General features: G+C 42.5%; 1 protein-coding gene across 8 annotated transcripts in view; it reads right to left on the reverse strand.

Moving 5' to 3' along the window:
- The window catches only part of Camk1d (calcium/calmodulin-dependent protein kinase ID), a 421,404-nt gene that overhangs the window by 138,230 nt on the left and 269,905 nt on the right, over positions 1–13,269 (reverse strand). The window lies entirely within an intron of this gene.

Raw genomic sequence — 13,269 nt, forward strand, 5'->3', positions numbered from 1 at the left:
TCTAAAGTAGGTGAGCAGAATAGTATTTACTACTTTTCTTTGATACTTAAAAAAAAGAAAAAGATACTTTTGTCTGATGCTTAATAAACCTTGAAAGATAGACTGTTCCTGTTAGTGATTTTCTTCTGCTTTCTCAAAGTTGGATGCTATACAAGCACACATCTCAATCTTTTCTCAAGGCTAGACAGATATAAAATTACCTGATAAAAAATAGAACTCTACCAAGACATTTTCCCCAGACCGAGCGCTTCCAGAGTACAAGTCTAGATGTTTGAAAACTCTTCCGCAGTCTTTGCGCTCTTATCATTTGATGTGTTCCATTTATTTTATAAGGATGCGTTTCAGGACTTAGTTTCAATCAGTGACTGCAGATGGTTACTCACTACAAATACTACTATTTATATCACTTAATATAACACCATAAATAAGAATTTCCAACTGTGGGGCTGGAGAGATGGCTCAGCAATGAAGAGGACTGGCTGTTTTTCCAGAGGACCAGAATTTGATTCCCAGTACCCACGTGGCTGCTCATATGATTACATCTGTAAATCCACTCACAGGACATCTGATGTCCTCTTCTGGCCTCTTAGAGCAAAACACACACACACACACACACACACACACACACACACACATACACACACACACACCATACACATGCACACACACACACACACACACACACACACACACACACCATACACATGCACACACGTGGTGAAAATAGATTTAGTCAAAGCATGTATACACATGAAGTAGGGAATTTGGTCCTGAGGTCTGACACTGGTTTAACATAAACCGTTTTTTGTTTTTGTTTTGTCTTAGAGTAGGAAGCTTATACAGGGCAATGAATGTTTAGGGAAAACGGAACACAGGAAAACAGGAGACATGTATCATAAGCACAGGAACTGAGGTCAGAACGGGAGGGGGTGCGGGGGGGGGGTGCTGAGCCTAATTCTCACTGTGCACAGGATCCTAGCAGGCTAGCTTTGGAGAGTACAGGTAGGGCACTGTGTAGGATTCTGCATTCGCAAGGAAGACATATCAGGTTAAGAAGGAAAGAGACTGCTAGGAGAGTGACCACAGGGGTTCATGCTCTCAAAGGTGTTAAGAGGACTGTGAGCAGGGGCCAGGGCAAGAGTGCAGTTCTCAATAACCTCAAAGAATCAGCATCAGAAAAAATGCCACTGGGAAGCCATCAGTGAGACTGAAGGCAGATGTGAAAGGTGGAGAATTAGAGAGTCAGGGCTGTCCTGGGGGGCACCATGTGAGGAAGGGGTCATGTAGCCATGTTACTTCATGCCAAGTCTTAAAGCAAGAGATGCTCAGAAAGTCACAATGTGGCTGTCTCCATGGATACCAAAGGCAGCATCATGGCTGAGCATGAAGGACAATTTGTTAAGTAAAATTAGTCAGGCACAGAAAGATAAAAACTGTATGTTCGCATTCACGTGGAGGCGCTTGAGAAATTAAAGTCACAGAAGTAGGGAGTAGAATAGTGCTTACCTGAGTGGGGGAGGGTATCAAGAGAGGGACAGGATGGCTGAAGGATATGGAGTGCATTCGCACAGGAGAAATGACTTCTAACTACGGTTGACCAAAGTTAACCATTAATTTCAAAATATAGCTACTCGACTGGCTTTTGAATACTCTCAAAACAAGGGAGTAATAAATGTTTGAGGTTATGGAATTTCCAGCAACCTGAACATGACCATTATATTTTATACATGCACTGAGAAAACTCACATCATGCCCCATAAACATAAACAACTTCTACAAATTAGAATTTTCAGAAACTAAACCAGACTATTAGAAGGACAGAAAACTCCTTGTCCAAGAGCAGGCAGTAAAGATTTACCCTTCTTTTCGTGTGGTTTGATTGTCATTTGATGGCATGTCCCTTTACTTTTGTGAAGCATGAGAAGTCCTGCTGTATATACCTGGGGTGCCAGTCTACATGGGACTGAAGGAGAATTGTCCTCCATTGGCTCATGTATTTGAATACTTGGTCCCTGGTAGGTGGCACTGTTTAAGGAGTAAAGGAACCTTTAGGAGGTAGAGACTTGCTGGAGGAAGCATGTCAGTAGAGGCTGGCTTTGAGGTATGAGCCTGGCCCCACTTCCTGTCCCCCAATCCCAGCTTCCATGGATCACAGGCCTGGAACAGGTCTCTCTTACAGGTCTCCACTCAGATGTCACCATGTCATTTTGCTCTATCTACCCACCTTCCAGCATTTCTCTATAGACTTTAGTAGTTCCCTGTGCATACTGAATTACTTATTAAGCTGTTTGACTGCTGTCTCCTTCTCCTCCCATTATGTAAGCTTCGTATGTATAGAACATTTGTTCATTGTTATATTCCACCCTGTAATCCCTGAGGGTGCACCACAAAATCCACTGTACCACAAAAAAACATCAAAGCAGTGTCAGGCCCCTCCTTCCTGCCCCAGCTTATGGCGCTGCAGTAAAATGTCCCAGGGAAGCTCTCCAAAATGGCAGCTCCTGTGGCTCATGTCAAAATGGTGGCTCTTGTCAAAATGGCTGTACCAGGAAGTCTCCTCAGCCTGCAGCCACAGCAGGAATTGTCTATGGTGGCCTGTCTCCTGTCCTGCCTCAGCAGAAGCTGCCCCTCAAGATCTGTCCATGGTGGCTACACTTTCTTTCTTGCCTCAGCTACAGCCTTGGTAAAACACCACTGCAGGAGCTGTCCCACAGGAGTTGTCCACAGAGGCAGCACCTCCTCTCCAGCCCCCGCCCCTGCCCCTGCCCCAGCAGCCCTACAGAGATGGCACCTCAGCAAAAGCCAGGAAGGACTTCCCCCCCTAACCCATGGACCTGGTACAGGAAAAGGGAGGTGTGTGTGAAAAAGCCACCAATTCCTGAGTTTCCCACAAAAACCTACCAATCCCTGAGTAGAAACCGACCAATCCTTAAACAGGAAAATCCACCAATCCCTGAGCTCCCCAAATTCAGGACTTGAAATCTCACCAATCCCCACTGTGGAAATCTCTGCCCTGAGAAGCTCCGCCTCCTCAGAAATCCTATATAAGCACCGCCCCTTTGTCTAGTCCCCTGCTTCCCACTCTTGGGAGCATAGGGCAGCTATCCCTGGATTCATCCCTCCACACACTGGACCCTCCAATAAATATTTTTCATGAGATTTCCTGTCTGGTATGACTCTCTCATTAGAAGAAGCCAAGCAAAATAAAAAAAGAAATAATGAAGAGATGAGACGAGACAAGGCGAGCAGAGCAGAGCAGAGCAGAGCTGAGGCTCCTCAGCACCTTAGCTCAGCTGGAGATACCCTCCCCTGGGAGCTGCAATGCCTCTGCTGAGGAAGCTTCCTCCAGAGCTATGAGGTCTCTGAGCTCCTGTGTCTCAGGATGCCCTTCCACTGGGACACTGTCTCACCTCAGAGCTGTGTGGATTCTGGGTCCCTGAGTCTCTGGATGCCCTTCCACTGGCAGACCCTCTCGTGGGAGCTGCAACACCTCTGCTGAGGAGGCTTCCTCTCAGAGCTATGTAGTTCCTGAGCTCCTGTGTCTCAGGATGCCCTTCCCTTGGGTCACTGTCTCACCTCAGAGCTGTGTGGGCCCTGGGTTCCTGAGTCTCTGGATGCCCTTCCACTGGAATACTTTCTCCCCTCAAAACTGTATGGTTTCTGGGTGTCTGAGTCCATCTGAACAGAAACACTTACATGACTCCCATCTAATAATACCAGGCATGTGATAGGGGCTCAAAAAATACTTCTTGAGTGAGTGAATGAATGAATGAATGAATGAGATGATGCATAATGATAAGTGCAGATGAAGGTTGTAGAATTTCAGGAAAGAGATGACTTCTCTAAGACGAGCTCTCTGGGATCACAGTCTACAGGAGTGATTACAGCACACAATAATTATAGGGAATGCCTAACGGAGTAGACAGCTTCCGTGAAGGGTGACAAGGTAGCCAGATGGAGGTGCTGGGGTGCAGAAGAGGGCTGTGTGATAGAAGAAGAGCACTAAGAAGCCCCTGTGGTGCTGTGGCAGATCCAGAGAGCTGTGGTACTCAGCAGGAAGAAGAGGGTTTACAAGAAGCCAGAGCTGAGCGTTTTCGAAACAGGAATGCTGAGAGGAGACACCCTCAGTAGGAACTCAAACGCGGAATCTGTGCGCGGCATGAGCACACTGGCTGGGTCAGAGCAGAGCCTGCTCTTTGGATTAAGCCCTCACAAGAAGTGTCAGTCCTGGAGCAGCTCAAACCAGAATGTTTAATCTAATAAGCTCTGAAATGTATGACCATGTGGGTGCTCTGGGTACGAGCTCCAAGTTTTCAGTCTGCCAGGGACCTGGAAACGACAAAGTCAGCCTTGGCTCCTTCCATATTTCTGCATCTTTCCATGTCTGAGCCTGCTGACTCTCAGTTACGACACGAATGCTTCAGGGAAACAGATTGCCTGTGCAATTGGGAAGTGAATAAACGAGTGATGTGAAGCTTTACACACCACGCCCATGGATACTTCGCCCATTTCTTCTCCTTATGCACTTCTATGGCTTCTCAAAATAGAGACCTAGCGGTCAGATGTTGCTTTTAGGAAGTCCATGGTGGTTTCTATCTGCAGTGGGGGGGGGGGGGGGGGTTACAGCTTGGTGGTACAGCATTTGCTTAACACAAAGCCATCGTAGTCCTCAGAAAACCACTCTTCAAAAGAGTTAAGCCATTTTAAAACTGCACAATTTAAGATATCATTAATTTGTAGTTAAAGGTATTTGTCACATAGACTGGGTTAAATAGGGTATTTATAAAAGTACTATAAAATATATTCAAAGTAGAAAAAAATATCTTTACAGCATGATGACAGGAAACTAAAAGCTGCTACAAGAGACAAATTAACCAATGGTAGTGTATCTCCCAAAGGGAAGCACAAAAATTAAATAAATGAGCTAGGGGTAATGTTGGATTCTGAAATATGTGAAGCAAGCACCAGTGGGAACCCAACAGAGAAACGGCTCAGCAGCAGCAGGAGACTTTGACAATGGCTTTTCAGTAGAAGATGGGACAATACAACAGAATATCACAAAAGCAATGCAGAACCTCCCACTGCAGACCAACAGGACCTGGCAGACAGACGAGTTCCAGCCAGCAACAGCAGAAGCACTTTTCTCTCTCAAGGAGAACCAGGATATTCTCCAGGGTAAGCCATAGGCTTACAAAGCAAGGCTTAGTACATTGTTAAAGGACTGACATCCTGCACAGTATCTGTTTCCCTCACAAGGGACAGGAACCAGAAACCAACAGAAGGAAAACTAGAAAATTCAAAAATATAGAAACCAAGCAGAACACTCTCAAACAACCGGAGGGCCATGGAAGAAATAACAAGAAAAACTGAGAGACAAATTTAAATGAAAGCATAGCTACCAAAGTGTATGGCTTGGAGCAAAAACCATGTAAGATGTTGGGGCTGGAGAGGTGGCTCAGTGTCTGAAAGTACTTGCTGCTCTGGCGGGGGACCTAGGTTTGGTTTCCAGCAGCCACTTGGGTGGCTTACAGCTGCCTGTAATTCCAGGTCCAAGGATCCATTACTCTATTCTGGGGCCTCTAGAGGGCACTACATGGGCATAGCACATAATAGACAAACAGGTGCTCGTGCACACACACATACACACACAAATTAATATTAAAAAAATCCTTTAACGAGTATGTTTATACTGCCTAAAGTATAAAGCTGAGTGATGAGTTCCTATCTAGCAAGAATGAGGTCTTAAGTTCAGCTTTAAGCCCTTGGAAATAAAGACATTATAGCTATAAATTCTTGTACTAAAAAAGATAAAAGAGTTGAGTCTAATAACACTTGCTCAAGATTATATTGGACCACTATGGTTTTTGTCTTTGCAACCTTCTAAGCCTTTATATCCCAGTAGTATTTTCTCAATCCTGGGGAGTGATGGATGAGCAGCAGTAGCCTGAAGTGCCAAGTTGGTATCTGCTTGTAATTTCCTACAACTCCCCAACCCAGGCAAGCTGAAGCCCCAAAGGACCAAACTGCTCACAGACCAAGCCCTATAGACTGAGTCCCTCACAGGCTCAACCTCTTCCAGACTCAGCCTCACACAAGCTCCGCCACTCCCAGGATGTACTCTGTCCCTCACAGTCTCCTTAATAATGCTTCTGTTTGCACTAGATCTTCTGCCAGGAGCATAGGCACCTCTGTCAGCCCAGCCTAACTCGTTATCACCCTCCATGGGGGAGGCCTCCTCAGAGCACAGAGTACAATTCTGAAAGGAAGCAGTCATAGTAGGTCATTGCCCATCTACAAAAAGCTGCTAAAGAGGATTATCTATGTCTTATGCCATAAAACCTCCTAACTACTCACCTAATATTGAACAGAACTACAATCCTACAGAGTTCTTAATTAACTGTCTGTGGTGAATGAAGATAAGATTTCAGTAATTTATATGTAAATATATTAAGGTATTATATTCAGAAACACAATTTTCCTTCATTATTATGCTTGGCTACTTACACACTGAAGGCTTTCTATTGAGAGTGATAATGTGTTCTAATTAAAAATAGTTTTGAGAACATAGGGTATAAATTATGAATGCAATATCCCCATAAAAGCTAACATTGGTGACCCCACCCTGAAAACACCTACACAAGCCAGCACAGTAGATAAGACACATTTTCTCCTGGAAACTGCATATATGTTCATGTCCTCGGCTACATGGAAACCAAATGAATATTCTTCAAAGAGTATATGTTTAATTCTTAGGTTTTTCAATCTCAGCAGGTATCTGGTTATATTATATATATTTACTATCATGGGATGAAAGAAATGTTAAGATATTTGGATCTCACCTAGAAAACCCATGGTAAAGCCAATCATTGTACTGACAGAAACCACTCATAGTCATCATTCTTTACAAATTACACAAGGAAACATGGCAGAGTAATTGTGAATAAAATAAGATTATTCAGGCAAATTCCTATGATAGTATTAAATAATCTTTCTCTTATGCTTTAAAAATATTTATTGAATGAACTATTCCCTTTTTTTCCTTCAAATACATCACCAGAACATTATACTGCACTGGTCAAGAGTACATAGTGGGTTACTTGCTGCCTTAATCAAATGTTTCGATCTCTCTGGCCAGTTTCTCCATGTAAAGTTGTAATATACAACTTCTCAAGTTTGTTGTAAAGATTAAGTAAGAAAGCCAGTTGTATTTATGAATCACCATTCCTTTTCTATATGATTTAAGTTGAACAAAGATTTATTTTTAATGATTTCTTTCCCTTTAACTATGTGCTAGTATGTATGCAGGGGTAATGCACATGGGTACAGGTACCTCCAGAGGACAGAAGAGGGAGTCAAGAGCCCCTGAAGCTGGAGTTAAAGGCATTTGTGAGCTGCCCAATATGGGTGCTGTGAACAGAACTCAGATCCTCTGGTAGAACAAGAGTGTTCTTAACCACTGAGCAATCTGTCCAGCCTCTGAACAGATATTTACAAAGTAGAAGACTTGTACAATCTGAAGAGAAAGCTGAGTACAGAACAAATATCTATTAAGTGTTCCACACAGTGTGCAATTACCACTCTCATGGAGTACAAAGAAAAGAGTAACCTTTCTGAGGATGTCAAGTGCTATAGAGAGAAATGATGCTGAAGGAAGAGACAGGACATAAACTTGGCTACTGTAGGAGTTAAGGAAGGAAACTGAGGCTTTAAACAAGTGAGCTGGTGGAATACTTTTTTTAAAAAATGGCATCTAGCAGAAGTCCCAGCATCCCCTGCATTCCATGAGAACATCAAGCAATCTGAGGGTAGGTCAGTAAAATGGATCATCTGGTAAAAGACTTGCCACCAAGCCTGATAACCTGGTTGAAACCCTTGGCCCTACATGGTGGAAAAGAGAGCTAACTCCTGAAAGTTGTCCTCTAACCTTCACATGTAATGTGTGCACACAAGATGATGGATGGATGGGTGGACAGATAGATGATAGTAGATGATAGACAGATATAGATAGATAGATAGATAGATAGATAGATAGATAGATAGATAGATAGATGGATAATCTCTACTAGTGGTAAGCTCAGATCACTTGAGGAACAACAAAGAATCTGGTCTGGATGCAGCTGAATAAAAGCAAGAGAGAAGTGGGCTAAGAGGTCAGGGATGCTACAGTGGATCAGGGCTGATGCAGTTCTGTGTAAACTCTTTGTAAAGACAAAGACAAAGGACATTGATATAGGAAGTCCATGGAAGTCTTCAGCAAGAGTCTGGTTAGCACGCTAAGACAGCAGTGCAGTGCTAAGGTGGGAAAAGAAAGACAGTCCCTTGAGCCCAGTAAAGAGCGGTGATATTGGGTAGTTGGTGACATTGTGTGGGTAAGTTTGTTGGGTATGAAGATGAGTGTAGGATGACTGCAGATTTTGAATCCAAGAAATAGAAGAAAGAGAGCTGCCGGTTGCTAAGATGAGACAACAGCAGACTTTGAGGGACCTCCAAATGGTACTTATTGCACAGCAAAGTGAGACTGTTGAGTAGTTCCGTGCTGGAAAGAGAGATCCAGGAGGTACCCATGTGTGGAACCTAAAGCCTTATTGAAAAGGTGGTGAGTAAAACTAGCAATTCAATCTATTCTTTCCTACAAAAGTACTTGTAATGTACTATTGTCTTTGGTTAGTGTATGTGTAAGTATGTATTTATGCACCTGTGCACAAGAGCATGGGTCTGTGCATGCCATGATGTATGTGTCAAGATGAGAGGGCAAATGCTACTGTTAGGCCTTGCCTTCCATTTTGAGGTAGGTGCATGCCAGGCTAGCTGGACTCCAAGCTTCTTAGAATTCTCCTGTCTTCATTGGTCATGTCGGAGTAGGGACATGTGGATTACAGATGTGTGCTGCTGTAGGAACACACACATACAGATGTGTGTGTGTGCTGCTGTATCTAACCTTATTGGTCATCTTGGAGTAGAAACATGCAAATTACAGATGTGTGCTGCTGTAGGAACACACACATACAGATGTGTGTGTGTGCTGCTATATCTAACCTTATTGGTCATCTTGGAGTAGAAACATGCAGATTACAGATGTGTGTGTGCTGCTGTATCTAGCCTTCAGTGTGCTTGGGGAATATGAGCACAGGTGCTCATGCTTGTATGGTGAGCAGTTTACCCACAGCCCTTTAAATGTACACTTTATTGTATCACCTTTCAGTTTACTCAATCAACCATAGATATAATGGGGGAAAGGCCAAAGGAGGGACCCTTTATCATTTACAAATACAGGGCTGATAATCTACAAGCAAACATAGATGAGAAATAAACTTAAACGGATTTCTCGTCTATAAATTATATCAGTGTAATCTCACTCTCTTACTATCCATAGTTGAATGTTCTCCAAATAGTACTCTGAAAAAATGTATTTGTCCAAAACCCAAATAAAATGTAAATAAACACTCCCTAAACAATTCATCTTTCCTATAGCAGCATAGGACAAATATACCCCACCTTCAGAATCAAGATAGCAATTAGAAAAGAAATAGAGTTAGGGTGCTGAGGAGTCTCAGCGTTGAGGAAGATGTTTCCTAGGAAACCAAAATCCTCTCAGATACAAACACTGTGAAATCCACTCCTCCCTACTGCTGTACTGTAAATCCTACCTACATACTGAGAAACCAAGGGCTTCCGAGTGAATCAAAAATGAAAGCAAGCACAAAGAAGCAGACCAAAACTACTTTCCACTGTTCCAGACCCCAAAACCTACACAACCAACTTCAGGAGCAAAAGCTACCAAGCCCTGGCAAATAAAACCCAATACAATGACAGAAATGGTCACAGAGCCTACAAGGTGACCGCCCAGCGAGGCGAAGTCTTTCTGATAATACTGAGGTCCAATGCAGCGAGGGGTTTCGGACACTGCTTTTTCTTCTTTCTTCTTGTCATGTCAACGGTCATAAAACATTTAACTTCGATACTGGAAGAGGCGAAAGATCAGAGTTGTTTATTTGGGATTCCCAAAATATATGACCAATGCTATTTCAAAGACAGTAATATTACCTTTAAAAATACTTGATATTTCACACTAAACTATCAAAGTTCTACTATATAAAATTCTTTGGGGGAATAACAAGAATTAGTGAAGAAAAATGATTTTAAAAATTACATAAAACAACTACTTGAACTACCATAAAAGCTCATCTTATTTTCACCCACTAGCAAGTAACTGGAGAAATGAAATAACATCCTCTTACAACAGGATTGACAAAATGAAATATTTCAGACTGAACTGAGCAATGAGATGAGAAACCCACATGCTGAAAACTGTAGAGTACAGACCTAGACTAATTAATGACCCAAATAGAGAAATAGATGGTGCTTATGAATCAAAGCTCAGATTAATTCTCAAGTCTTTATTTAGATTCCATGCAATCCCAAACAAGATTTCCACAAAAAGTTCTTAAAGCTTGACTTAAAAATTTATATAAACACTCTATTTGAAGAGTGCCAAAGCTATTTTATAAAATAATAAATGGAGCAATAGCATTATCCTATCTAATCTAAGATGTGCCTTAGAGTTATGACATTGTATAATATTGACACAGGGACAGATACATAGAATGATGAGTACAGAAACACGGTCAAGTAATATTTGGACTAAAGATTATTTATTTATTTATTTGGGAGAAAGAGAGAGAGACAGAGAGACAAGGAGAAGCAGAGAGACAGAGACAGAGAGGAATCCATGTGTCCTTAGCACACTTTCAGGGTTCGAAGACAACTTGTCAGGTTGATTCATTCTTTCCACCATGTGGGATCCAAGGTTTAAATTCAAGTTGTCAGGCTGAGTCATCTTGTTGACCCAGGCAATTGATTTTTGACTAAGCTACCAAAGCAATTAAGAAAATTAAAGTTTTCTTCAACAAGGCCCTGAATATAGGATATACCTATGAGTGAATTAAGCCAGACACGAATGAGTACATGCTACATCACACCATTTCCATATTTTAGAATTCCAAAACTCCCAAAAATCTCTAGTGAAAGTTAAATCATTGACTGGATATGGTTTAGTGAAGGAGTGGTTGAAAGGGACACAAGGAAAGAAATCTTTTGGGGGTGGGGTCAGAAACTGTGGTGTTATGTTGATCCCTGAGATGTCCAGTTCAATTAAATGCAATATATTCTGTGTGGTTTACACTTCAATAAAGTTGATTTCTAAAAGAGTAATGAAAACCACAGATACATGAGTGGGGACAAGTTAACACACTGTCATTGGCATATCCAGTGTTTCTAAACTGCTCAACTGTGCAGAGACATAGCTCTGTTCTTTAGATAATCCAAACACCCATCACATTTAGATCACAATTTTGTGGCTGATTTACCTACAAATCTATCCAGTGCTCCTGCCAAAGGTTAGTTTGTTCCTACAGAAAGCCTCTCTGAGATACTAAGATATCTCTGTAAGCGTGGCCCATGTTAATGAAGCTTTCTGTAACAGCAAGCAAGAGAAGATGTTCTCAGCTGAGAAGCAGAGGATCGGTGCCAATCACAGGCTCTCCAGGCTTTGGTCTAAGATCAAGCATGGCTGTTCCCATGCCCACCGCTCTCTACATCTGCTTCTGCTGGTGAGCACACCGCCAGGCTGTTTAGCGAAGTAAAACTGAGGTCTATTCAGACTTCATCTTGTTAACATCTGAAGAGCATCTGCAGAGACATCCTGATGAACCAATGCAGATGTCCACAAGGAAACTGCGTATGCTCAGGACCCATTCACTTTCCTCACTCTCCCCACCCACCTCTACAGCAGACACTGTCATCTTCTCTTTTGCCCGTTATAGAAACTGGCTCCCAGCAAGGCCTGGTCATTTGCCCAAAGTCACCCAACTAGTCAGTGGCACTGCTGAGGTTCCGTCTTGGGGTACATCAGGTGATACATGATGTATTTCTATACACACAAACCGGAAATAAATAAATGCACAGAACTTTGGGTTCTGGCTCTGGCATTACTCATCTTGCCTTACCAATAAAAAAGCAAACCTTGGAGTTCAACACACAGCTGACATTTTATAGGGCTTTTGCTCATCATCAAAATGTTATATTCTTCCTACTGGCCAATCAATACTTGAAAATGACTCACTTCGATCTTTAGGGAGGAGACACTGCACGAGACAAAGCCACAAGCACTTTTAGCATCTGTCTCTAGATCTGGGAATAGCAATTACTTGATAAGAAAGAAAAACAGAAATGTGTGATACATACAGCTAACAACAGGGCACAGGACTAAGAAAGATCCCTGGGTCGCTGGACAGTCCACTCTAAACTAGGCAATAAATCAGCTGCTTAACCCAACTTACTGTTGATGTCAGAGAAAGTCAGACAGACGCATCCAAATGCAACACTCTAAATTATTTACCCAAAACACTACCACCTATGAAAATATTTTAAACCATAATAAATAATAAAGAAATGAACTGTTGGACACTTTTTTGTAGCAAAAATGCTCTCCAGGAAATAAAATCATTCAAACATCCACAAGGAAGAGAAGACATGAAAAGCCATTTGTTGGCCTCACCTAACCATCAGCACATCTTTGGCAGTTCAAAGTCCGAGCCTCATCCATCAACAATCAAATTCATTGTCTATATTTTGATCTTCAACAAAAGTCCTCTCAGTCACAGGACTCAGTAATGTGGTGTCCCAGCATTTATCTATGCAGGTCATGGAGATGGCCTGACATTCTGAGAGATTTCTAATATTTAATTCTAATAAATACTGAGTGGGATGCTCCTGACGATCACACTTAAAGTGAAGCATTTATGTGACAAGAAAGATAATTTCACCTTAGAAACAAAACAAAACAAAATATATGTATAAGTCATTTCTACCTGATAGTCTCACTTCCTTCTTGTCTGCATGTTTGCAGATTACAGGGGCAATCTAATGGAGGTGGCTGTGTCACCATCTGACTCCAGCAAGTGGATGTATCTATGCACCAGAGGGAGAGGAGGGAGAGGACAGAGCACACAGTCGCCATCTGCTTTCCTCCCCCGGCATTCCTGGAAATGAAGGGTGGGAGTCTCTTCTAGAGATGGGAGCAAAGTGTTCCTCATCCTAGGCCCACTGAAGTGTCTTTGGGCACCATTTGGCCCTGGCACATGAGACAGTCAGAGAGACACAGCACAATAGTAGCATGGAGCCCAACTTGAGGATTTAACAGATCCAGCATGGGCCCACTCAGGCCTGAAGATGACTGTGTGCCCCATGTGGGGGCCATCTTAGCTCTCG

The sequence above is a fragment of the Mus musculus genome, chromosome 2 (genome assembly GCF_000001635.26).
Source record: "Mus musculus strain C57BL/6J chromosome 2, GRCm38.p6 C57BL/6J".
In the NCBI taxonomy this organism is placed as follows: Eukaryota; Metazoa; Chordata; class Mammalia; order Rodentia; family Muridae; genus Mus; species Mus musculus.